Below are 27,887 nucleotides of genomic sequence, written 5' to 3'. Positions count from 1 at the left end.
CTATTGATTATGCCCCCACCTTTACTACACTCCCCATCATAAGGTGGGATAACAAGTGTACATATGACTAAATGAAGGTTAATCAGAAGCATGTTGGGTGAATCAATAGCATATTACATAAAAGGAGGATTCCTTCGATCAAATGGTGCACATCCATTTGATACACCTGGATAAACTCCAGGATCCCACTGTCGCCTCTTGTGGAGAGACTACCTGACAGTAAAATCGCCACTGTAGAAAGTAGAGCTGAGAGTTAGAGGTAGGAAAAGGAAGATACTTAATGACACATTTACAAGAATGCAAACATTTGTTTCTGTAACAATTATCCATCATTAGACTTCAACATATATATGAGGTCTGTCCAGGAAAATTCCAGCCATTGTTAACACAACAAGAATGGTTTCCATGACATTGATGCAACCTGGTAGCCAAGGAGAGAGGACTGGAATGTGCATGCATGAACAATGATGACTTCACTGTACTAGTCAGTGGGATTGGTAGACGATATTGAGTGAGCATGTGTGCTTCATGGCTATCACATTCAAAATGACTGAGTGAGTAGAGTAATGAATCTCCATCAAATTTTGCATTAAGATTAAACATTCAGAAGGCCACAGCTACGGGCAACTAGTGATTGGCAGCTTCATCACCACAACGTACCCATTCATGCATCAGGTCTCATGCAGACTTTTTTGGTGAAATGTCCTCTACAGCCCAGATTTGGTACTCTGCAACTTATGGCTTGTCCTAAAACTAAAATCACCTTTAAAAAGAAAGAGATTTCAGATTTTCAGTTAGAAAATGAGTCTCATTGATTCATTTTCTATGGCCAGCTGATGGCCACTGGGAGAACTGTGTGAGGTTGCAAGGTGCCTACTTTGAAGGGGACTGAGGTGTCATTGTCCTATGTACAATGTTTATTGGGTCTTGTATCTTCTTCAACAGATGTCTCTATTTTTCATTTTACATGACTGGATAACTCTGGACAGACCTCGTATATAAATACTGTGTTTATATCATAAATTTGACATGGGTTTCATAACTTGCATATTTTTACCTGATGTGTTGCCAAATTAGTGTTTGTCTGACTGCAGCAAATTTTCTTTGACATATACTCAATATGAGCTTTTAGACACATACCAAATCTGAGAAGAAAAAAGAGGGAAGGTTGCTGTTGTTTTGCTTTTTTCTTCCTTCTCACAGATAGACTTTAGAAAGAGCAACAGGAAACATACAAAGAGAAGCATATGCAGAGTGGAAAAGAAGTAGGTCTTTAAAATACCCAAGGGAAGTCCATGTCACTGAACAACTAATTAGTGTCATCATTCATGCTTCACAACAAGAACTGTGAGCATGGAGGGAGGGGGCTCCTGGATTTCTCTGGAGAGATTATAAAACAAATCACTCCTTGATCTGATCTCATCTGTTCTTCTCCTTTGTCTTTACAGACAAAGAAGAGACATAAATAAGCTCCCACCTTCTGCTAAGGCTGTACTACTTGCTAATTATTTAAATGATTAAGGAGGAGAGATGACTATTGGGAAGTGCACTTAAAAGGAGAGAGAGGGGCCAAAATATCTATATCATGGTAATAGATTCATTCCCCCTTTACTCCAGATTTGAAATTAACATTAAAAAACCTGAGCTGTAAATCCTTGTCCCTTTACCCTGCATAGACTTGAATGATATGCACTGGGAAGTACTGGTGGCCTAGATACAGCATTAGAATAAATCAAAAGGAGGAAGATTCTGGACAGCTCCTCCAAAACAACAGTGGTTCCCTTGGAATTAGCATCATCCTGGAAATATAAGGTAACATTTTATTAAAACATCCTTACTACCAAGCTTCCCCAACAGATGACAGAATTTAGTGTTTAATGTCAAGATTTTACAGTAATAACGGTAATACTAAATATTGTAATATTTGTGGTGTGCCAGGCAGTTTTCTCAGGGCTTCACATACAGGGTCCAGAACAAATAAATGCCTTTTTATTACAAACTCTTTTATTATAAAACCATAAGCCTATCATTCTCTATAATAATATTATTATACTCAAGCATACCATATGATATTTTAGGTGAAATGTTTGAATTATAACTATCAAGTATTATACCCATATTATTACTCATACTCGAGCAGGTGTTACTTCTGTCAGACCCTGTATATGAATTCACATACTGGATACAGAGTGTAAGCAATTTGCCCAAGTTTATGCAGCTGGTGAGTGATGAATTGAGACTGGAACCTCTGCCTAGACTCTTAGCCATCCTGCTAACCTGTTTTTATAATGATCAACACACATTAGCCATGCTCCAAACCTAGGTCACAAGCTAAGCCACAAATATAAGGTTTAACTATAAGGAAATTACCATGTAAAGCTTCTTTTCACTCGTTTCACTTATACTCTTTCACAAATAAATGTTGGCTTTGGCAAATAAATGTTGCTTGAACAAACTTAAATCAAGCTTTAAATATCCAGATGTCCGGCCAAGATGGAGGCTTAGGTAGACACACTGTGTCTCCTCGCACAACCAAAATAAGGACAACAAAATTTTGAAACAAAATAACAGCCACAACTGGCAGAGAATTAAACTGTATGGAAGTTGGATAGCCAAGGAGCTGAAATACACACATTCATCCAGACTGGTATGCAGGGTGAAGTCCGGCAGCCCAGCAGAGAGGGGTTATGGCACAAGAAGTGGTAACACCTGGCGTGCAAGGCACCTCAGGTACCCAAGATAGCAATAGGCAGCCCCTGGGTGTGCAGGCAGCGGTTGGAAGACCCCAGGCATGGGGTGGCAACAAGCAGACTCAGCGAGGGGGCAACTGTGAAGTGAGGCACTGCACACAAGGCATCTGGTTGATGGGGGTGGGTACCATATTCACATGCAGATAATTGGGGAACAAGACAGACCACACAACTCAGTACTGGGAAATAAAGCCTCAAAACACTGATTGAAATCACCTGTGGGGGTTCAGGCACATGGAGAGACTCCCAGCCTCACAGCAGAGTTCATTGGAGAGACCCAGAGGGTCCTATAACACACACAAGCCCACCCCCACGGGAACCAGCATCAGAAGGGCCCAGTTTTCTTGGGGAAGTGGTGGAAGAGAGTGAAATCCAAGAGAGAGGAGAGCAAGCCCCATTCTTCCCTCTCGGAACCCACCCCCACACAACTCAGCAACTGTGTTGCTCCACCCTCGTGAAGATCTAAGGCTCTGCCCCTTACTACGTAACAGCCACAGCAAGACAAAAAAAAAAAAAAAAAAAATGGCCAAAACAGAAGAACAGATCGAAGCTCCAGAAATAACACAACTAAGCAACCAAGAGATAGCCAATCTATCAGATGCACAGTTCAAAGCACTAGTGATCAGAATGCCCACAGAATTGCTTGAATTTGGTTGCAAATTAGATGAAAAAATGAAGGCTACACTAAGTGAAGGAAATAAACAGGGAACCAATAGTGATGGGAAGAAAACTGGGACTCAGATCAATTGAGTGGACCAGAAGGAAGAAAGAAACAACCAAACGGAAAAGCATGAAGAAACAAGAATTCAAAAAAATGAGGAGAGGCTTAGGAACTTCCAGGACATCTTTAAATGTTCCAACATCCGAATCATAGGGGTACCAGAAGGGGAAGAGGAACAGCCACCAGTGGAAAACTTATTTGAACAAATAATAAAGGAGAACTTCCCCAATCTGGCAAAGGCAATAGACTTCCAGGAAATCCAGGAAGCTCAGAGAGTCCCAAAGAAGTTGGACCCAAGAAGGAACACACCAAGCCACATCATAATTACATTAGCCAAGATCAAATGAAGGAGAGAATCCTAGAAGCAGCAAGAGATAAGAGAGATAGTCACCTACAAAGGAGTTCCCATCAGACTGTCAGCTTATTTCTCAAAAGAGACCTTGCAGGCAAGAAGGGGCTGGAAAGAAGTATTCCAAGTCATAAAGGCAAGGACCTACATCCAAGATTGCTCTATCCAGCAAAGCTTTCATTTAGAATGGAAGGGCAGATAAAGTGCTTCTCAGATAAGATCAAATTCAAGGAGTTCATCATCACCAAGCCCTTATTTTATAAAATGTCAAAGGGACTTATCTAAGAAAAAGAAGATAAAAAACATGTATAGTAAAATGACAGCAAACTCACAGTTATTAACAACCACACCTAAAACAAAAGCAAACAACTAGAACATGAACAGAACCACAGAAATGGAGGGTTATTAGTGGGGGAGTGTGAGAAGGAGAGAGGGAGAAAAGGTACAGAGAATAAGTAGCATCAATGGTAGGTAGAAAATATACAGGGGGAGGGCAAGAATAGTATGGGAAATGTAGAAGCTAAAGAACTTAAGACATATGGACATGAACTAAAGGAGGGGAATGTGGGGGAGAAGCTGTGTAGGGTGGAGGGGAATGAAGGGGGGGAATGAGAAAACTGTAATAGCATACTCAATAAAATATTTTTTTTTAATTTTAATATTTAAATATTTAATCAAGCCTTTTCATATTTATTGACTTATATATGAGGAGTAGCTAGTAAAATGTTTTCTTCCATTCTTTTAAAAATATTCTTATATAATATACATGTAACATAAAAATGTACTATTTGGGACATTTTAAATATACAGTTCAGCCTGGCTCATGTGGCTCAGTAGATTGAGCTCTGGCCTATGAACCAAAGGGTCACCAGTTCAATTTCCAATTGGGGTACATGTCTGGGTTGTGGGCCAGGTCAGGTCCCTAGTGGGGGGCACACCAGAGGCAACCACACATTGATGTTTCTCTTCCTCTCTTTCTCCTTCCCTTCTCCTCTAAAGTAAATAAATAAAATCTTTAAACAAATATACAATTCAGTGGTATTAAGTACATTCGTATTGTTGTGCACCCATGGCCATCATCTATCTATAGGGCTCTTCAACTTGAAACTCTATACGCATGGAACAACTCTCCAGCCCTCCCTTCCTCCAGCCTCAGGCAACCACCATTCTACTGTCAGTCTCTAAAAATTTGACTACTCTAGGTATCTCACATGACTGGAATCACACAGCATTTATCTTTATGTTACTGGCTTATTTCCCTTAGGATACTGTCCTCTATATTCATCCATATCATAGTACTTATAAAAACTGCCTTCTTTTAAAGTCTGAATAATATTCAATTGTATGTGTATGCCACAGTTTGCTCATCCATTCATCTCTTGATGCACCTGGATTGCTTCTGTCCTTAGAGGTATTGTGATCAATGCTGCAACCAACACAGGTGTGCTTTCCCATTCATTAAGTGCAAAAAATCCTCAAAACTTAATAAAAAACTAAAAATAACTATCTTAACTTAATTTTTGAAGCATTGATAAGATTATAAAACTATTATACCAGCTGATTATCAAAAATATTTAATTAATATATACAGTTCTCTCTACTAATCCAAATATTATGATGTTATAAGTCTATGATTTATTTATTCACTTCGCAAGCACCAAGCAATGCTAATTCTGTGCATTACTGTGCAGAGTGGGTGCTTGCAGGGATTTATAGACCATTAAGGGATGGGTCCCTGCCCAGTTAGGGCCTGAAATCTAAACTAAAGTTTACTTTAGAAGTTATGTCAATAATAAATAATGAATAAATATATGTAATAAAAATACGTAAAATATTTAAGTCATTCATTCAAAAGTAGTAACCTAGCATATAATTAACATTTTGAATGAATTATCTCTGTCGAACATAGTCAGAATAGGATGATAACTGCAGTAACAGGATACAATAAGCTGTGCTAGTGTGAATGAATCTGACTGCTGCATAATGAACAACCCTGAAACGCAGTAGCAGTCTAGGCTGTGCTCGAGTGGGCAGTTTTACCTCAGGCCTCAGCAACTGAATGACTGCGTGCTATCCATGGCATGTGATTTTCACAGCAATGCAAAGGTGAGGGAGCAAGCATGAACATAAGAGAAATAGTACTATCTCAAAGTCTCAAGTCTGGGTGCCCAGAGACATGGAACTAGGTTGCTTCACAAAAATTGAGAGTAGGGTTTATTTTAGTGAGAATCCTAAACATAGAGAATGTGTGGGAGTTCCAAGATGAGACTGTGGCCAGTTTAAGAAATTAAAAAAACAGAAGCAAAACTGAAGATAAAGAAAACCAATATAATTGGGATTTAGGAAGTTAGGAAACGAGAGTAAGGGAGAGAAAGTGTCAACCACAAAGACTGCAGAAATAGGCAGAAACCAGCTATTATGGCTTTTAAGTCAGTTAAATAGTTGAAGGTTTGTATGAACAATAGTAGGACATTTTTAGCACAAGAAAACCATGATCTGATCAATAATTTTGAAAGATTAATCCGATGATGCTGAGTTGACATAGGTAAGGAAATCACTAATTACACCAATTACATGCAGCGTACACAGGGCTTTGAGCATCAATGTGTTTTCTCTGGAGTTAGGTTAGCATGCCCCCTGTGCAAGAAGATAACTAAAAGAGGTTGAACACAGTTTTTTTCTGGATAACAAAGGAAAAAGGTATATTCCCTATTTCACAAATTAAAATGTGCATCTTTCTTTATAGTAAATACCATTAACTAATACATGGGGACTGGTTAGAAATGTCCATAATTAACTTGTGAAAAAATAAAGTGATATTATTTACTAAGAAGCGGTAGCTATATAATTATTTAAGAAGAAGATAATTTAAAAGCCACCATAATCTTACCTAATAGGACACATTAGTTCTGTAGGCTAACATTACTAGTGACTTTGTTTCTAGGTTGGAAAAACAGGTATATTATTTTGCTTATATATACGTTTGGTCAAATATACCTTTATTTATTGTGGCATGATTTCCCCAATTTCTCTCTTCTTATCTTGAATTTTATGATACAAAATTAGAATTTACAGAATATTCAGGTGATGTTAAAAGAAGAATATTTTGATAAAGTTTTGATTATTTGGAAAGTAGAAAAGAATAAATAGCTACCACATCTGCTTTTTAATTACTCTACACATAATCCTTTGTGTTCACAAAAATTGACACTTAAATATATCATAACTTTCATATTGTTGCTCATTTAAAATTTATATTTCCCTGAAGATTGCATAAATTCACATATAAATGTATCACATACTTTAAATATCAAATAGTAATTTTTAAAATTTAATCTTTTAAATTGAACATAAAAAATTATAAAGGCTAAATTAAAGACAGAGTAACTTACTTCACTTTCACTGTAAGCAAACTTGAATTTACTGATATTAAATTGTTTAAAAGAAAGAAGCAAATATTCTTTTTATAACTATGTCATTTAATAAAGTATCAAAGTAAACATAATAGTAAACCAACTTTAAACTTTCCAAAGGCAACCATTAAAAACAAAGGAATCGCAACAAGAAATGAGAAGAAACAATCACCAAATCTTATTTTATATTTAATTTTTTTTTATTTACTTACTTTTAGAGAGAGAGGAAGGGAGGGAGAAAGGGAGAGAAACATTCATGTGTGGTTGCCTCTTATGTGGCCCCGACTGGGGACCTGGCCTGCAACCCAGGCATGTGCCCTGACTGGGAATCGAACTGGCGACTCTTTGGTTCACAGCCTGAGCTCAATCCACTGAACTACACAAGCCAGGACTATTTTTTATTTTTTTAATATATTTTATTGATTATGCTATTACAGTTGTCCCATTTCCCCCCTTCAATCCCCTCCATCCTGCACAGCTTCTCCCACCCACATTCCCTCCTTTAGTTCATGTCCATGTGTCATAAGTTCTTTAGCTTCTACATTTCCCATACTATTCTTACACTCCCCCATCTATTGTCTATCTACCATCTATGCTACTTATTCTCTGTACCTTTTCTCCCTCTCTCCTTCTCCCACTCCCCTGTTGCTAACCCTCCATGTGATCTGCATTTCTATGATTCTGCTCCTGATCTAGCTGTTCTCTTACTTTGCTTTTGTTTTAGGTGTGGTTCTTAATAACTGTGAGTTTGCTGTCCTTTCACTGTTCATCTTTTTTATCTTTTTTTTCTTAAGTAAGCCCCTTTATCATTTCATATAATAAGGGCTTGGTGATGACGAACTCCTTAAATTTGATCTTATCTGGGAAGCACTTTATGTATCCTTCCATTCTAAATGAAAGTTTTTCTGGATAGATCAATCTTGGATGTAGATCTTTGGATTTCATGACTTGGAATACTTCTTTCCAGCCCCTTCTTGCCTGTAAGGTCTCTTTTGAGAAATCAGCTGACAGTCTGATGGGAACTCCTTTGTAGGTGACTGTCCCTACTTATCTCTTGCTGCTTCTAGGATTCTCTCCTTCATTTTAATCTTGGCTAATGTAATGATGATGTGCCTTGGTGTGTTCCTTCTTGGGTCCAACTTCTTTGGGACTTTCTGAGCTTCCTGGATTTCCTGGAAGTCTATTCCCTTTGCCAGATTGGGGAAGTTCTCCTTTATTATTTGTTCAAATAAGTTTTCCACTGGTGGCTGTTCCTCTTCCCCTTCTGGTACCCCTATAATTCGGATGTTGGAACGTTTAAAGATGTCCTGAAGGTTCCTAAGCCTCTCCTCATTTTTTTGAATTCTTGTTTCTTCATCCTTTTCTTTCTGGTCATTTTTTTCTTCCTTCTGGTCTACTTCTTCGATTTGAGTCCCAGTTTTCTTTCCATTACTATTGGTTTCCTGTGAATTTCCCTTCATTTCAATTAGTTTAGCCTTCATATGTTCCTCTAATTTGTGACTAAAATCAACCAGTTCTGTGAGCATCCTGATCACCAGTGTTTTGAACTGTGCATCTGAAAGTTTAGCTATTTCTTCATCGCTTAGATTTATTGGCTCTGGGGCTCTGAGTTGTTCTTGAGCCATGTTTTGATCTGTTCACGCCTGTTACGTATGAGGAGCGGGGCCTTAGTTCTTCGCCAGGGCAGGGCCACCCAGGTCACTGGTTAGTGATGCTGCATGTGGGGGCGGGGTCAGAGAGGGACAGTGGCAGTTCCCTCTGCCACTTCCTGCCACTGGGGCCTGCTCAGTCCATCTCACTGCTAGCTCCTTCACAGGTTTATCTGCGCACGAATGTGTGACCACGATCAGCCCTCAGTGGGTCCATCGCCTTGTGCCCTCAGTAGGTCTGCCCACTTCTCCACACCTGGGATCTGCCCCCAGGTCGGTCTGGTGGATCTTTCCTGCCCGACCCTACTCTGCTGCTGGCTCTGCCCCTCTTACTGGTTTAGCTGGAGGGTTCGTTGTTGTCAGATTTCCATGTAGTTCAATTTTCTGTGGTTTGGCTGCGTTTTTATTGCTAAAACTTTGATGTTTGTAAACTTGGTTGTGCGTGAAGGTATAGTGCTTCCACCTATGCCTCCATCTTGGTGGAAGTCCTATTTTAAATTCTTGTTTCTTCATTCTTTTCTGTTTGGTTGTTTCTTTCTTCCTTCTGGTCCACTCCATTGATGTGAATCCCAGTTTTCTTCCCATCACTATTCGTTCCCTGTGTATTTTCTTTCATTTCACTTAGCATAGCCTTCATTTTTTCATCTAATTTATGACCAAATTCAAGCAATTCTCTGAGCATCCGGATCACCAGTACTTTGAACTGTGCATCTGATAAGTTGGCTATCTCTTGGTAGCTTAATTGTATTACTTCTGGAGCTTTGATCTGTTCTTCTGTTTCTGCATTCTTTTTTTTTTTTTTTTTTGTCTTGTTACACCTGTTATGTAGCAAGGGGCAGAGCCTTAGTTGTTCACCAGGGCGGAGCAACCCAGTTGCTGGGTTGTGTGGGGGTGTGGTCTGAGAGGGAAGAATGGGGCTTGCTCTGCTCTCTCTCAGATTTTAGTCTCTTCTGCCACTTTCCCAAGCAAACTATGTCCTTCTGATGCTGGTTCCTGTGTGGTTGGGCTTGTGTATGTTCTAGGACCCTGTGGGTCTCTCCAACAAACTCTCCTATGATGCTGGGAGTCTCTCCATGTGCCTAAACCCCCACAGGTGTTTTCAATCAGTGTTTTGAGGCTTTATTTTTTGGTGCTGGGACCCCGGGTTGCTCAGTCTGTCTCACTCCCCAGTTATCTGAGTATGAATGTGGGACCGCCTAGTCAGCCAGCTGCCTTGTTGGCACCCCTCATCTGGGGTTTTCCAAGCACTGCCTGCATGCCCAGGGGCTGCCTGTTGCCATCTTGCACACCTGAGGTGCCTTGCGTGCCTGGTGTCACTACTTCTTGTGCTACTATTCCTCTCCGCTCCCTTAGCCACGGGACTCCACCCTGCCTACCAGTCTGGATGAATGTGTCTATTTCAGCTTCTTGGCTGTCCAACTTCCATACAGTTCAATTTTTTGTCGGTTCTGGTTGTTATTTTGTTTCACATTTTTTGTTGTCCTTCTTCTGGTTTTGCGAGGAAGCACAGTGTGTCCACCTATGCCTCCATCTTGGCCAGTAGTCACCAAATCCTATTTTAGTAGGATTCACTACTCTCACAAGTTTTGCAAATATCTTTGTTCTCAAGTTTTGCTTGTATTTTGACTTTATTTAAGAAAATTTTCTTCACTGAAAATTCTGTAATGCAATTCAACTCAACAATTATCCCTATCATCGATTCTCGATAGTTTGCAATGCTCATAAATAATCCAGTAAATTCTCCAATGTTTTATTCTTGTACTTTTTAATATGGTTCCTATTTTATATTATGATGTTCATCTTTACTAATCATTAGAAAAATGCAAATCAAAATGACAACAAGATTTTACCTCACATCTGTCAAGATGGTTAAATAAGAGACAAGTGTTGACAAGCACAGGAAGGAACCAGAACCCTTGTACACTGTTGGTGGGAATGCAAAATAGTGCAACCACTATGAAAAACAGTATAAAAGTTCCTCAACAAATTAAAAACAGAGGTACCATGTGACCCAGCAATGCCACTTCATGGTATTTACCCCCCCAAATTAAAATAGAGATTGCATATATTAGCACTTCCATCTTCATTGTAGCACTCATTATTCACAACAGCCAAGATGTGGAAGCAACCTCAATGCCTATTAACAGATGAATGAATAAAGAAAATGTAGTGTGCACATACCATTGAGTAATATTCAGCCTTAAAAAGAAAAAATTCTACAATTTGTGACAACATGGACATTGAGGATTTAGCATAAAGACTTTGAGGACCTTATGCTAGGTAAAATTAGCCAGTCAGAAGCACTGCATGATAGCATTATGCCACTTATTCTATCATGATATCATGCTATTATGTTATCATGCTTAATACCTTATATGAGGTATTAAATAGAAATAGACAGATTCATGAAATCCAAGAATGGTGTGATGGTTTCCAAGGGCTGGCAAGAGGGAAAAATAGGAGTCTTATTAATGAACAGACATAAATTTGCAAACCAATAAAATGAATAAGTTCTAGAGCCTCTCTGCACAACATTTATCTGTCAGTGACAGGGTGCTATACACTTGGAATTTGTTAATAGGATAGGTCTCATGTTAAGTGTCTTTAATAATAATAATTATATATATATATATATATATACCTTTCATTGAATGTTTACTGAAGGATAATGATTAAGATAGGGGTCCCAACTTTTTCATAGTCTTCCTAGTGGTTTTTTTTTTATGTTTTCAATGAAGCTATTTGAATGACTCACTTTTAATCAATGCTATTCATATTCCATATTAATATTTATAATTATTTGAATATATTTCTGACTTTTATCATGTTCCATTGATGACATTTTATTTTTGAATCAGTTGTATTATTTTAGGTACTATAACTTTAAAATTTGTGTTAATATTTAGTAAGAATAATTTTCTGCATAAATTCTTTAATTGACAAATACTGACATTAGGTCCATTTTGAAGGAGAGGCCAAAACAAAGATTCCACCCAGGTAAATTAAACAAATTTTACTGAAGATATATAGAAAGATCAGCTCAGTAAGTTTTACAGTAGAGAAGGCAGAACTATTCTCCAGTGATAGACAGAGGGTTTATGTTTTGTATTTCCAGAACACAACACAGAACAGCTCTACACAGTTGCAGGTCCTAAAGCAAGCCACAGAAAGCCAAGTTAGAACTGGAAGAAGCTCAGCTCTTCCCCTTGGAGGTGCAGACTCATATGCAAGTGCCAACATCACTACAGTCCTGCCTGGACATGTGCTGGATGCCACTGCACTGGCTGGGGCTCTTTTTTAACCTTAAACTTGTACAGCCCAAGAGCAGAAACTTTCTGTTTTGTTCATTGCACTGTTTCCAGCATCAAGAACTAAGCCTGGAAAATAGTAAGAATTCAATAAACAATGAACAAAATAATAAAAATAAATAAAAACAGACTCATAGACAGAGAACAGCCTGACAGCTCACAGAGGAGATGGGATTAGGGGACTGGGTAGAAAAAAGTGAAGAAATTAGGCAAAAGTTTTTAAAAAGTCATAGGCACAGCAGTGATTACCAGGGCCAGAAGAGGGTAAAGGAGGGATAAATGGTGACAGAACAGGACCTGACTTTGGGTGGTAAACACACAATACAATATGCAGATGATGTATTATAGAACCATACACTTGAAATCTATATAATTTTATTAAACAATGTCACCACAATACATTTAATAAAATTAAAAAATAAACTATTTACTGATTGCTGAATAAATTAATGAAAAGATTTCTGGGATAAAGTGCATGGCATATTTTGGCTAAAAACAACCCTTTATCTATTACTCTCAATATCTTGAGTTAACACAGTTTGGCTGAACTTATAACTGTAAAAATGGAACGAGAAACAGTTTTGTCACTGGAAGTTATGCTAATCAGATCTTGAACAAGCTGTAAGGTTTTTTGTGTTTTTGCCTGTATTATTCTCTAGTTCCAGAAATTTCTTGGTTATTTAGGCAAGTATTTTTCCCTACTTGAGTAAAAGATAATCATATTTTTAAATCAGTATTTAGAAGATATCTTGTTAAATTAATAGATTATTCTGAGAGAAGTTACATGTTTATATTTAGCTGCCCAACTCAGTAATAGTCTTCCTATTTATTAAAGCTTTATTTTAAGACACTAAACAGCTTCATAATTTGTTTTTCACGTAGATTTTGCATATGAAGTATTTTATATACCATTTGCTTATTGTGTGATGTTTCCCCTTATTATATATTCTTATTGAATTTGTTTGTATATAGCAGTTACATTAATGAATGTTCTTATCAATCATAATAAAATTTCCTTTAACTCTCTTAAGCTGTACAATTATGTCATTTATAGTGATAAATATTTTTAATATGTTTTCTACAACTAATTGTAGCACTAATAACTACAGAACAATTTTTAATTAATTAACTAAAATTAAATTAAATATTCTCACTCTGGTTGGGACTAAAATTCTGGTATTACATTACAAGACTATATCTATATATAAATATATATATAAATATTTTTCATGTGTCTGGAAAAAGTCTAAATGTTGTTTAAGATCATGATAATGGTTTGCTCAGCATTGATGGAAACTGACAGCCAAGGAGAGTGGACTGAAATGTGCATATATGAACAATGACGACTTCACTGTACTAGTCAGTGGGGGTGGTAGATGCTGTTGAGTGACTATGTGTACTGTGTGGCCATCTCATTCAAAATCACTGAATGAGTAGAGAAACAAATCTGCATCAATTTTTTTTTATTAAGCTTGAACTTTCCTCTGTGGAAACTATTTGGATGATTCAGAAGGCTGCACTGTGGGCAACTGGTGATGAGTGCACCCACTCATGCATCACCTCTCATGCAGAGTTTTTTGGTGAAACATCAAATCACCCAGGTGACTCAGATCCTCCTACAGCCTGGATTTGGTGCCCTGCAACTTCTGGCTTTCCCCCAAAGTAAAATCACCTTCAAAAAGGAAGAGATTTCAGATCATCAATGAGACTCAGGAAAATGTGACAGGGCAGCTGATGGCCACTGGAAGAACTGTGTGAGGTCGCAAGGTTCCTACATTAAAGGGGACTGAGGTGTAATTATTCTATGTATGTTTCTTGTATCTTCTTCAATGGATGTCTCTATTTTCATATTACATGACTGGATACATTCCGGACAGACTTCATGTGTGTGTGTGTATATATGTGTGTATATGTGTATACATGTGTATATACATATACACATATAGAGAGAGCTAAAAAATTTAGGCAATGTATGTTGAGCATTTCTGGCTATCATATGATTATTATTTTGAGTCAACATTGGGGACTATTAACAGATTTCCTACTATTAAACATGACTGTATGCCTGCTTTGTGTCAGAATTACTAATGCTACATTGTGATATTGCACAGTATATTGCGATACATCATAAGGTAACAAGGTGGGTTGGGCCAGATCACTGAGGAACAGAGGAGGGTACCTCAGCCAACATCTTCCCCCACAAGATTAGGGAGGAAAACCCAAGGTGGCAGTTTGAAGCAGTAGCAAGCAAAAAAGCCTGTTTCTCGAGAAGGAGATGGGAAGTGCCAAAGACAGCCGGGGATGGAAACCAGAGCTGGGGTGGGCTTCTATACCCCAAAGGAAGATAAAAACTGGTGACCCAGCCAGAGGGAGCTTATACAGAGCCTCTCTGAGCTGTGGGGGCCGGATGCCCTGCCTCAGGCTAAGGCCCTTGTTGTGCACCTGTGCACGGCTGGGAAGCTTCTGCCCCCTGCTGCAAAATGGCAGCCAAAAGATGGTCAAAGACAATGGGGAGCTGACACATATGGCGAACACTGGCACACGTTGGTGCAATAGCCTTTTGCTCTGTCATGCATACACTTTTGTGGCAAGCCTCTGAAGTGGACCATGCAGGAAAAACATGTGGTCTTTCGCTCCCCTCGCTAGTCTGGTTTGCTGCAGCGGCCTGAATCCCTGCAGCCAGTGGACCCTTGGAACCACGTGGTCTGGGAAATGTTCCTGGCAACTGGCCCACATGGAAAGTGGCAGCAGTGCTGGCTGATGCAGCATGGCCCTGCCTGGCCAGGTACACACACACTCGGGAGAGGAGCCTGGAGCTGAACTGTGACTGGAATCTGCCAAGCGGCTTGAATGAGCATATTGTAGCCACCTGCGTTTCCCAAAGGATGGCACTTATAATGGGAAAAGGGATTCCAGGCACTTTCTGGAACTGATCTGGCCTGGAAGAGAGTAACATGTTATTTGTCTTCGGGTATTTTAAAGGGAGTGAGGCTCTGAGATAGAAACCTGCCAGTATTTCAAAATTGTACAGACTTTAAACAAGCAACTCCTTTCCTTTGGACTCAAGTTCTGCCTATAGGTAATGAGCAGTAGAATCCCACTAACTGTTCTGCAACAACACTGGCTCTTCTGTAACAATAACAACATGAGTGACCAACTTATATTTTATTGAAATATAATATAATACAAAGATTCATAAGTGCAACTCATGTGCAGTTTTGTGTGAAGGAGAATGTATGTATCTATGTGGGTATACATGCATGCTTATACTGTGCCAGCCCTGAAAAATGCAACAATCAAGTCTTTGACTTTAGGAGTATAATTAACTGATGGTCCCTGTTGTAGGGGACTGTTCTGCATGGCATGGGCCCAGCTGCCACTCAGAGATGCACAGGACCCACACCCATTGTTCTCCCAGGGGGGATCAGGCCTGCAATGTACCTAGGCTGCTTTGAGACTTGCTTTTGCTAAAACTCCCTCACCCTAAATTGAGACAGAAAGTGCTTCCTGTAACTTCCTAAAATCCATGCTAAAACTCCCCAGTATGAAGTGTAACCTGTTCAACTACTTTTCCCTTTTCATTTGCAAATATTCTTCTTCTGTGATGTGATTAGGGGCATTGGCTCCTTTGTTTTCTGTAAAAGGTAACTACCTAAAGCCAACTGGTGCATAGTAAATGAGGACCATCATGTAATGTGCCCAAAAAAAGAAATAAAGGCCTGGCATGGTGGATGCCAGGACTTTTGGCTCCTCTTGAGAGTGAAGCCACCCGCTCTTTTCCTCCACAGGACTCCGTAGTCCATGTGAACATCTCTCCCCCATCCACAATGTCACAGACCCCAGGAGCTGGGGTCCACATCACCCTGTTGCTAAATCTATCATGGCATTTGCTCCACAGCCAAATACCCTGTGGGCTTTTCTCAACTAGTAACTGAGCATAGCAGGGATATTAAAGTAATTTGGTCAAAGATGGCCTATCAGCCTTGCTGACCTTCCTCAGAACTGTGCTAAAGTATAATACTCATACTCGCAACCTATTTTTCCTTCCTTCCCCTCTTTGTAACAAATCAGACATGCTGGGCAGACTCATAGCTCTACCAGCTCCCTCAACTCCCCATTCTCCTTCATGGTCAAGTCTCCCACATTAGTATACACTTTTCAATGGATCACAAGGGATCCTAGACTAGTCAAAGAAAAGTGGTAGTTAGGTGAAGATTTGGGACTGGTTCACAGTGAAAAATAGACTCTAAAAGGGAGTTAATGGCTCACTAAGAGAGAGCCACAGGCCTCTGGAGTAGCTTCCAAAAAGGACTTTATCTTCAGTAATGGAAGAACAGGCTCAATTAAGCTGTAGGCTAATCTAATCATTAGCAGTCGAGAGCTTGAGACATTTAAATGCTCAAGAAAGCCAGGTCTGTTGCACGAAGATGAGTACCATGGTGGGGAAATCCAAGAACCCTGCTCGGGAGACAGTTGTCTGCCTTGACACCTCCTGAGGATGTTGACTCTGCGGTCCCACCCCTGACTTCTCTGCGCCTGTAGCAAGTGCTCCCCTCATCAGCCACACCCACCTTTTTAATTGGCTTCCAGACCAATAATCAAGGTTAAATCCCAGCATTAACTGGCTGAGAATATTCTATGGCTGATAAGAAAGATAACGAACTACATATTAAAAGAACTGGAAGAATTAAGTAGTGTGTAACAGTAGAAGCCAGGCAAGAATTCTTAGCATTGAATTTTTAGGCTGCTTAATAGCGATGTCTAGAATATAAGACTGGGTAAGAGTTCATTGATTTGAGGATATTTTCTCAGGATGTGGAATTAACAGCCCAGAAAGGATACAGGGACTGTGCCTAACTAACTGATGGCATGGCTCTTACGAACATGGAAAAGGTGACAGACACAATCAGAAAAGGGCTGTGGACGGAGAGGGGCCACATACTAAAACTAACAAGCTTAAGGGAAGTCTGTGTGGCAGCCTTACAAACTCAGACACCAAAGTAAACACATTGGATGGTCTGAAATTAAAACTTAAAACTAAAAGCAGTTTATGGCAGGTAGTCATGTCCTAGGCTAGAATCTTCCCTGACGAGAAGCAATCTTTACTTTAATTAAACCTGTCTGTTGTATTTTAGCATCTATAATAACATAACTTGGCAATGTCAAGGTAACTTCCCCTTTCTCAAACTTCTCAGGCACAACCCACAAATCTCCTTGTTATCATTATTGGTTAATAGTTAAATGTTGACTACCCTGTACCCACGTATGTAAAAGAAGTATGTCTATCATTTTACTTTTTTATCTAATTTCAGAGGATCCCTACTTTTGCTTTCTCCTGACTTTCTAATCCAACACTAATGGTTTCCTATAACCCCTTATACCTACTTTTTTATTGTAATGTATAAAATAAGGCCCCAAACTGCCATTTTCCACATATTTTCTCAATCTGTTAAGTTTTGGCTTCTCAGCAATTGCCTATTTGACTCAAATTCTTATAGGTCTGGACATTTCTTACGTTGACAGAGTAAATTTCTGAGTTTCTCTGGCAAATAATGAAGAAACAGCAGGCTGAGGGTGCAGGCATATTAGACTAGACATTTTACATGAGATCAAAGACTCACCAGAATAAGTTCCGTGGGAAAGCCCAAAAGACTGTGAATTAAATGGAGATATGGTAGAGAGTGTGACCCTTGCATCCTTTAGGTCCTCAATCACATCACTGAAAGCAGTGATGAAAATCACTGCTTTCATCAAAGCCACTAGGAACTGTTGTTGTTGGTGGTGGCATGAGCATCAAAAATATATATATATCAGTGGCAGCTGCAGGCCAGGGTTGATGATAAAAGAAGTGACCACAGAGCTGGACTCATTAACATATACAAGGATAATATGGCCTCAAAAGAGTCAAAGTCAAGTGGCCAGACTTAACTGCCTGAATCTCAGAGGCCACAGTTACTAGAAAATTGATAATGTATGGTAATGTAGGAGAGGCAGACAAGGGGCTTGACATGCAGAAGTTTTAGAGATAGTTAGTTGAGTATGGGAATCAGGTAAAAAGGTAGCCATACCACAACATCTGCAATTAGAAAGAGGCAAGAATGGACATGTGGGAAGCTAAATGATTGCCACCATACAAAATTAAAACCCCTCGCTGAGGTTCCACACCTGAGACAATTTTCAGATCTGGATCCCAATGACTGAAGAGGAAATATTCTGTAATGTGCAGATATACACCATGATGTTTCCCTTAGTCTTTCCCCAAAGGGAACCGTGGCAATGAACTCAGTGGGCTAGGCACTGAGGAAAATGTATTACTGAGACTTTTCAAAGACTATGAGATACAGGGTCTATGTTGCCATAGATACCACCATGGCCCTTCTGCTACAGTAAGGACTCATGGGTCAGGTGATAATAAATACAGTCCTAGCTAAAGTCCAGCTTCCAGAGTGACTCACTATGTCTGCAGACCCACACAGTGGTCATTTCCCCAGACTCAGTGTATACAATTGGAATTAATAAGCTGGCAGTGGAATAACCCCTACACTGAGTTCTTGGCCTGTGGAGTATGAACCATCCTAGTAGGAAAGGTCAAGTGAAAACCTCTGAAATGAAAGCCCCTACCTTGCCCCAACAAAATAAATGAAACACAGAGACTGGTGATGTGATTGAGGACCTAAAGGATGCAAGGGTAGCACTCTCTACCATATCTCCATTTAATTCACAGGTCTGAAAAAAAACTAAATGCATTCTGAAAAATCACTGCAGACTACTTCAGTCTTCATCAAAGAGTAGTCTGATTGTAGTTGCTATGCTAAATGTGGTATTATTGCTAGGCCAGATTAATAAGGGTATTGATTTAGGGAACACATTCTTTTTCATTCTAATTAGAAGAGAGGTCTACGGCCATACCACCCTGAACGTGCCCGATCTCGTCTGATCTCGGAAGCTAAGCAGGGTCGGGCCTGGTTAGTACTTGGATGGGAGAAGAGAGGATCCATTTCCAGGGCTTTTTAGGCTTTACCTCAGGGCTTTTCAAGTTTCCCGCCCATGTCATCATGTAGTCTGAAGAGATCTAACCCATCTGAACATTTAAGAATACATAGAGGGAAGTGGGGAACACTGGGGCTGGGCTGGGATGGGAGTAAAAGACAGAAAACTGTACTTGAACAACAACTAAAATAAATTAAAAAAAAGAATACATGACACCAACCCATTACATCAATGAAATCATACTTTTTGTGGGGGGGAGAATGAGCAAGAGGCGGCTGGGATGCTGAAGATCTTGATGGAATCCATGCACTGCAGAGGGCGAGAAGTAAACCATATGAATGCTTAAGACATGTGACTTCTGTGACATTTTTAGAGGTTCAGCCATGAAATGCAGCATCAAAATAAGAGACAAGCTGCTGAATGGTTTATTTCCTATCACAATAAAGAAAGTATAATAAATACTCTTTGGCTTCTAGAGGTTATGCATGTCATACTGGTAGATACGCAATCAGCCCATATTTTGAGTTACATGAAAGGCCTCAGCTTTGAGTGAGTCCCAGAGGAGGAAAGGATTCTGCAACAAATTCAGACTGTGACACAAGAGGCCTTATTCCTTGAGTCGTACTATGCAACAGACACTATGATGCTGGTGTGTAAGTGGTGGGAAATGATATTGTATAGAGCTATTGCAAGACCTAGTGAGAAAATCACAACACAGGCCCATAGTATTTTAAAACAAGGTCACAGCATCCTTACTAGAGAATTATGCAGCCTTTGAGAAACTATTATGGACATATTAATGAGTTCTAGTATAATTGGGATGCTTGACCATGGGACATGATATAACCATATACGTACAACTGTCATTATAAACTGGATTCTGTTGGACTTGCCAAATCATAAACTTGGGCTTTCCCAATAGCATTTCATCATAAAATAAAAATTATACATTTGGGAATGAATATGAGTAGGACAAGGAGGCACAGTAAGCTGCCTGAGAAATATCCTTCTTTGGACTTGCATTTAGAGCTATACAAGTATGTCACAGAAAAATCCAGCTGAATCAGAAGGAAAAAGACTGACCTTGTTTTACACATAGGTCAGCAAAAACACATGCGAATGGATTTCAGACACAATGAGGGGTGTGTCTGAAAGACAGTGGAGAGGGAAATTCTCCCTGATGAGTAAAGCTAATCCAGTGTACCTACCTGGTCATCAGCTTTAGGTGAAATTAAAATGAAAGTGGTGTGAGATGAGAATATATAGTGTGTTAGGCAGTACTGTGTCTTGGATTTCTTAAACAGTTTGCCTATTTGTTTTGATGCTATAAGATATTATAAATATACACATAAAAGATATAGTTTGACTCCTACATTTCCCTTTTTAATCTTTCTTAGTCATGTATATTAGTTTTATGTCAAAAAAATAGCTTACCTGATACTAAAATGGTTACTCTTCTTTAGTTTTGTTATTTTATTCCTTACTCAACCTTTTCTGTTTACCCACTTTGAGTTTATCTCATATATTTCTCTTACAAAGGACATATAGTTGAGATTTTTGTAGATATTGGAAACTAAAATAATTGTCTTAATAGTAAAGTTTAATTCATTCACATTTATTGATATAATGTATTTTGACTTAGTCCTGACAAATTAGTTGGTACTACAATGGCTTTTTGTAACAAGATGTGTGTCTTTATATTTTTATTAAATGTCACACGCTTCCTCTGAAGACTCTTGTAGATGTGGTGGCCTTTGCACTCCAGCATGTGACTGCTGCTGTCCAAACGCCTGAGGTTGATTTGAACTTTGCCCATTTAGGTGACATAATATTTTGTCCAAGTAATCAATCTCATTTACTTTTTGAGATTTAATGATTTACCATGTTATGCATAGATTACGTGTCTTCTCATTTATTATTATTTATCTTTCAGTGCATTTAAACTTTATTTCTTGCCTATCAATAGCCTCCTGGCCCCACAATTCCCTATGTTTCTGAAGATCTTCCTTCAATTATCTGAACACTTTAAGTACCCTCCACATAAAAATTAAATTTTGTTTGTTTTATTTTTTTCAACTTTAAACTAGATTAAGCTGGGTTTCTGTTACTTGCAAATAAAAAAAAACTAATACAGTTTTCAAAGTAGACAACACGTAGACATTTGGAAGTAACAGACTTGAGGTCAAAACTTCTTAGCTATACTTTCAAAATACTGGAACAGAAGTTCAGACTGGCATGCTTCCATGTCAGTTTGTAGTAATATATTCTAAGCACTCACTGTATCCCTAAGATCTTGCACAGTATCTAGCACTTGCAGGATATTTCCTGAGACTCACTCAGCCTCAATTATCCATATGTGAAAGGAGGAGAGAAATATAGTAATACTTATGTCATGATACAGGCATAACAATTCAAAGCAATGCATTTAGAACATTTGGTTTAATGCATGGCAAAATGTGCAGACAAACTAAGAAGTACTGATTAATAGTGAAATGTTATTAATAGTATTATTAATGAAGGATTAAATTAAATTTGAATGGCAGCTTTTTAGTGAGTGGTGATAATTTCTTAAACTATTTAAATTTATTAATGATTCTCTGGTTAGTGTGGCTCCGTGGATTTAGTGCCAGCCTGAACCAAAGTGCCCAAAGGGTCACTGGTTTGGTGACCAAAGGGTCAACAGTTTGATTCCCAGCCAGGGCATATGCCTAGGTTGTGGGCCAGGTCCCCAGTAGGGGGCATACAAGAGGCAACCACACATTGATGTTTCTCTCAGCCTCTCCCTCCCTTCTCTTCTCTCTAAAAAATAAAATCTTAAAAAAATAAATTTATAAAATGATTAAAAATCACACTATTAAAATGTTTATGGGCTGAAAAAGAAGCTTTGTAGGTAAAAAAAAATATGAGATTAGAGTTTAGTCAATATTTGACTATTAGTGGTCCTCACAGATTATTAAGTTATCACACAATTATTAGAGGGAACATGTGTAGATGCCATAGTAAATGTGGGCTCCAGGGAATAGAAGCACTATGGTATTGTAGAAAGGTAGCAGGTATAGTCTTTGAATAAAACCCAAGAAATGCAATGAGGCTGAAAACAGACCTGTTGGCAGGTACCTGACTCCTCCCCAAGCCTTCCCAACTCAAGAACATTAGGACATGATTTGCAAAGTCAACACAGAATTTTACATTTCATTATGAATGAGTCATCACACACACACACAAAAGTGGACTGAATTCAGCTCAAGAAGAATAATAAATGTCAAAACTTCTATAAGGCAGGGAATTCTATTATTTGTGGAGTTAAAAAACATATAAAATCATTATTTTGACAATTCTCCTAAATTAAAGAGGATCCAGAAAATATTTCTTTCAACTCTCCCAGTCCTGTCCTTCCGACAAGTTACTCCAAATCTAGCCTAATGTGGGTGTGCTCTTTTAAAATGTTATATAATAAATAAAAATTATATCCCCCATAATATCTTCTGAATGTCCATAACTCATTACTGACACTAACAAGATAATCAATATAAGAATAAGTGTTTCAGAAATTCAGGGTTTCAGCTGCTGTAATTTTTCCTGTACTTACTATGTTTTACATCAGTAGAGGATCAACAACATAAAGAGATTTTTCTAACATAGTTTCTCATTATTTTTGCTTGTTTCCCTTCTTTTCTTAAAGATGTTTTGATTATAAATAAAAATGTTGACTCTGTCTAAATGTAATTAAAGGTAAAGCTCAAAGAATGTACTGATGGTCCCACAGTAAAGGAAACTATTGGAAGCCTGTGCTGGCAAATACTATTTTGTGCACAAGAATGAAATCCCAAAAGCACGAGCCAAGTTTGGAGGTACTAGGGGCTGGCAAGATCAAATGACAGCAAGCTTATTTAGAAAATGACATCATCAAAACCTGAATGGTTCCCAGTAGAACAAAGCATGAGTTAAAGCCAAGAAACAAACCTGAAACAATGCATTATCCTTGCGGCCCTCTGATACTTTTAAATACTGCAGAGAACGTGACAGCATCATATCACCTTTGTCACTGGCTCCCTTCCACTAGGCTTTGGAAACAATTTTCTCATGGAGGAAAATAATGCCATAGCATCTCGTTTAACCATAAGCAGAAGACCAAACTCTCTACTACTGTCAGTTAATGTTTGGTCATTATCTTTTCCTGAACAAATGGGTTGATCAGCAGCTAACATGGAATGCTATTATTCAGTTTAACTATTTTTTAATGCACTCATTAAAATGCATCTTGCATAATGATTGCCTAAATTTCTAAACTTAAAAGATAAAGCTCTTCTTACTGGCATCAAATAGTTTTTGAAACTTTTCCCTTTAGGTTCAACTAACACTTAATGAGGTCTTCCTATGTGTCGGAGAATGAGCCACACAATTTCATAGGCAGTGGCACACCTCCTAGACTGAGGCTTGTAGCCACGGGTGATGCTCCCTGACATGGAATTAGGTCATGTAAAAAGTAAAATCTATTTATGCAGGTTATATAATCTTATAAACATTGTTAAAAATACCTGCTATAACAATAACACTTATATATTATAATTTTTTATCTCTAAGTCATTACCCATCAGGTGGTAGATTCCATGTTCTTAAATTACCCCCGATTCAGAATTCTTGTCAGTGTTGTATTTCAAGAATTGTTACAAAAAAGACATACTGGTCTAGGAACATAATTCTTAAATTAATAATAAATCATATTATTACATAAAGCAAGAAAAACAATGTAAGCAACATATAATAAAAAGCTACAGTAAAGGCACATTCTAGGGAAAGAATAATTTATTTATAGAATAATTCAGAACACCACCCCTTCTCATTTTCTGTTATCTGGTATGTGTGTATGTGCATATAGATAGATATAGATACAAAGATAGACGTAGATATATACATATATATATTTTACTTACTATTCCCATCTCTTTTCCTTCTTTATTAAAATAGTGTAAAATCTATAGTAGATGTAATAGTATTTTTCCTCAATATCAATGTGTTTTCCTAAATCTTGGTTGAAAAAATAAATTAGAAAATATTGAGAACATTATACATTTAATTTTATGTGAGTTTAGAAAGTGAAATATAAATTTAAAATGAGAATGTATGTGGAAAATAAGTGTATACCTCAATATACAATAAAATTCTTATGCTGATATTAAAAAAATAAAAGGTAAGGAGAAGTCCTAAGGATAACAAGATTAGTTTGAGATAGTATATTTCAGTAAATTGAATATAGTATAGCTTCTATTATAAAATCCAATTTAAATATAAATTTCCACATTTTATTATGATGATTTAGTCTCCTCAGGAAAGAAATACATATTTTGAAATTTGTATTATAATAATAATTACAGTTTAATAACATTAGAATTTATAAATCATGATCACACACATTCTGTCATTAAATTCTCACACCAAGAGATGTATATTAATATCATCTTTATTTTATAAGGTAGGAGACCATTTAAGGTCCCACCAATAGATGACAATACAAAAGGAAATTAAAACTAGATCTTCTGGTGTTAGGACTTTTCTTTAAGTCATGATGCTTCTGGATAAAATTGCCTCTTACAGAACTATATTTGAACACTCTTCATTGCTCTTCATTAAGGAAGAAAACAAGGTGGCATTTTTTTAAAAAGCCTTAGATAAAACAGGTCCAAATCATACCCATGTCATTACTTGTATGGCTTTAAACAGGATATACAACTTTGTACTATGGTTCCAAGGTTTCTCATCTATAAACAGAAACACAGAGCAACTACCTTATGGAGATGCTCACTTAACTAGACAAGAGTCATACAGCAGCTAATTTATTATATGTTCTCAAAAAGTGTGAATTCTGCGTTCTCCTTTGCATAAGCTTTTTGATATTTAAAAGTTTTAAAACGACAACCATGATTATATTGAAATGTAACATTACATGATTATCATTTTCTCTTAATTTCATGCTCATATTTTCAACTAAAACAAGTAACTGAGAAAAAAAACCTTCAAAAATAGATCATACATTTTTGGTGGAGTTTCTAAAACTTTTTGTATAAAGAATCATGTCATCTGCAAAACGTGACATTTTTACTTCTTCCTTCCCAAATTTGGATGCCTCTCATTTCTTTCTCTTGCCTAATTGCTCTGGCTAGGACTTCCAGTACTGTGTTGGGTAAGAGTTGTCAGAATGGAAATCCTTCACTTGTATGTGGGGTATAAAACTGAAAGCAACAAGGAAAAAATAAACAAAAACTCATAGATGCAGACAACAGAATGGTGGTTCCCAGAAAGAAGGGGGAGGGACGGGTATCAAAGAGTAAGGGGCCAAATATATGGTGAGAGAAGACGGTTTGACTCTGGGTGGTGGGCACACAATGCACTGTACAAATGGCGTATCATACAATTGTACTCTTGAAAACTTTATATTAACCAATGTCATCCCAATAAATTTAATACTAAAAAACCTTTAAAAAACACACAAGATAGAAAAAAAATTGTGTGAATATTAGGAATTTTTTTTAATTGTAGCTAAGTGAGAGTTAAAGAATAAAAGCTCCTAGTTAAGGAATCGGTTTTATTTGTGCACTGATGATGGATTTGTCAGAATCCTCCATTTAATCATGGAAGTCTCTCCATAGATTTTCTCAGAGACTCTCAGTTCATATCATTAAGATCAAATATATAGGCAGGGGCTCTGGTCCTGCTCAGCCCAGCATTGGAGTTTCCAGACCTCGGGGTTCACTGTTCAGAACTGAGCTGTCAGTGCTTAGATTTTCTGTGCTCAAGTCTGATGCCTGTTAGGGCATCTTCTGCGCAGACCATGTGGCCCATGCTCAGCATCACTGTGGATCTGCTGACCAACAGGCTATCCGAGTACCTGTGTGCCCACTTTGTAATGTGCCTGTGCCTGTGGCCAGAGGGGAGCTCCCTGACCACGCTGTGTGGGAGCACAACGACGGAGACTGTCGCTCAGATCCAGCACAGCAAAAACGTACGGTCTTCACCAACGAGTGTGAACATTCTGGTTGTTGTGGCAGGAAATGATGAAGCTGACCTGTGTACACTGTGGCTGAACCTTCTGCATCAAGCATTGTCACCCACTGGACCGTGATTGCTCTGGGGTGGGGCACCCAACCAGCCGGGCAGGACTTGCTGCCATCTCCAGAGAAGGAGGTCTGGCTTATTCTACAAGCACCATCCCCAGCGCAAGTCGGACCTTGCCTTCATCTACTTCTCCCAGCAGAGCCACAGTCCAGTCTCTGTTATGCACTAACCCCTCTAGGGATTGCTTTGCAGAGTGGCTGGAGCAAGAATGGGGCTCTGCAGCGAGCCCTGGAACTGCTCCTGGCAGAGCCCAAACCCCAGGTCGCAAGGTCTCTGGAGGAAGACGACTTAGCTTTAGCACAAGCACTGTCAGCCAGTGAATCAGAGTATAGACAGCAGCAAGGCCCACAGGGAAAGGAGGCCAGCAGCAGCCTGGAGAGATGAGGAGTGACACAGAGGATTTTTCAGGGAGCAATAAGAGAAAGGGCTTGTGAAACTGAGCCCACAGAAGGCACTGCTGGCCTCTCCAGCTGCATGGGAGAGAGCAGCTGCCAACTGTTCCCTGGTTCGGCCCCCAGAGCATGCTGGCCAGGCCCTGCTCAACCCGCTGCCACACGTCACCCCTCGTACACTGTTGCTGCCCCCACGTGTAGGGACAGGGAGGGGCCTGGGAAGAATAAAGGATATCAGTACTTAATGAGTCAAAAAGGTTAAATATATAAAAGACGGGGCAGAACAGTGTGTAGAAATTCCATGTTCTGAAAAATTTTTAACTGTTTCATGACATGAAGCAATGAGTGACAGAGTCACTTCACATACAGAATCTGTTCTTAGTGACAATTCAGGGCAAGTGCTGTAGAACAGCCAGATGACTGAACCAATATATTAGGAGAGCCAAAGTAAAGGAAGACAACATAGTGTGTGAAGAAGAAATGAGAGCGAATGAGAGAAACACTAAGCATCTTCTGCAAGGGATGCTGACTTTGGATGAAGTGGAAAAGGATGGTCACAAAAATGTCACCTATGTGTTGACATTTCATCCGAAGTGACAGGAAAGTAAGACCTTTGGATTTCTACCCCGGGACAGTGTTTCCTCCTTGCCCTAGGACCCTTGGTATAGCTGGAGGGGCTGCCACGGCTTAGAATGTTTTCTTAGATTAGTCAAATAACAAAGAAAGTCTTTGTAAAAATCACAGAACGTAGATCGAAGTGGTGGAAATAAAAACATCAGCTAAGCATCAGATCCTCATTTTAACACTCCTTAAATAATAAATCAAAACCCTCTCTGAAATGGGGCCAAATACGTGATGATGGAAGATGATTTGGCTTTTGGTGCTGGGCACACAGTACAATATGCAGATCGTGTATCATAGAAATATATACATGAAGCCCTATATTCTTATTAACCCAATGTCACCTCGATAAATTTAATTTAAAAATATCTTTGGTCACTATTAGCGAATTGTAACACATGGTATAAGATGCACTTCACTTCCTCCTTTCTTTTATGAGGTTGGCCCCTGAGTCCTTGTTTTTATGATACATCCTGTATTCCTTCCTCTCCCCGCAGTCTCACTGCACCCACTCTAAGCCAGCCCCTCATTGTATCAGACCTAAATTATTGGACCTACCTCATCTTCCCTCCTTATTGTCA

At 38.7% G+C, this 27,887-nt stretch overlaps 1 pseudogene; it reads left to right on the top strand.

Moving 5' to 3' along the window:
• Window positions 1–2,687: 2,687 nt before the first annotated feature.
• On the top strand, window positions 2,688–26,677 carry LOC119038118 (AN1-type zinc finger protein 2B-like; annotated as a pseudogene).
• Window positions 26,678–27,887: the final 1,210 nt, after the last annotated feature.

The sequence above is a fragment of the Artibeus jamaicensis genome, unplaced genomic scaffold (genome assembly GCF_021234435.1).
Source record: "Artibeus jamaicensis isolate MK-2021 breed Jamaican fruit bat unplaced genomic scaffold, CSHL_Jam_final contig_908, whole genome shotgun sequence".
Lineage (NCBI taxonomy): Eukaryota > Metazoa > Chordata > Mammalia > Chiroptera > Phyllostomidae > Artibeus > Artibeus jamaicensis.
This window is presented reverse-complemented; position numbering and strand designations above follow the sequence as displayed.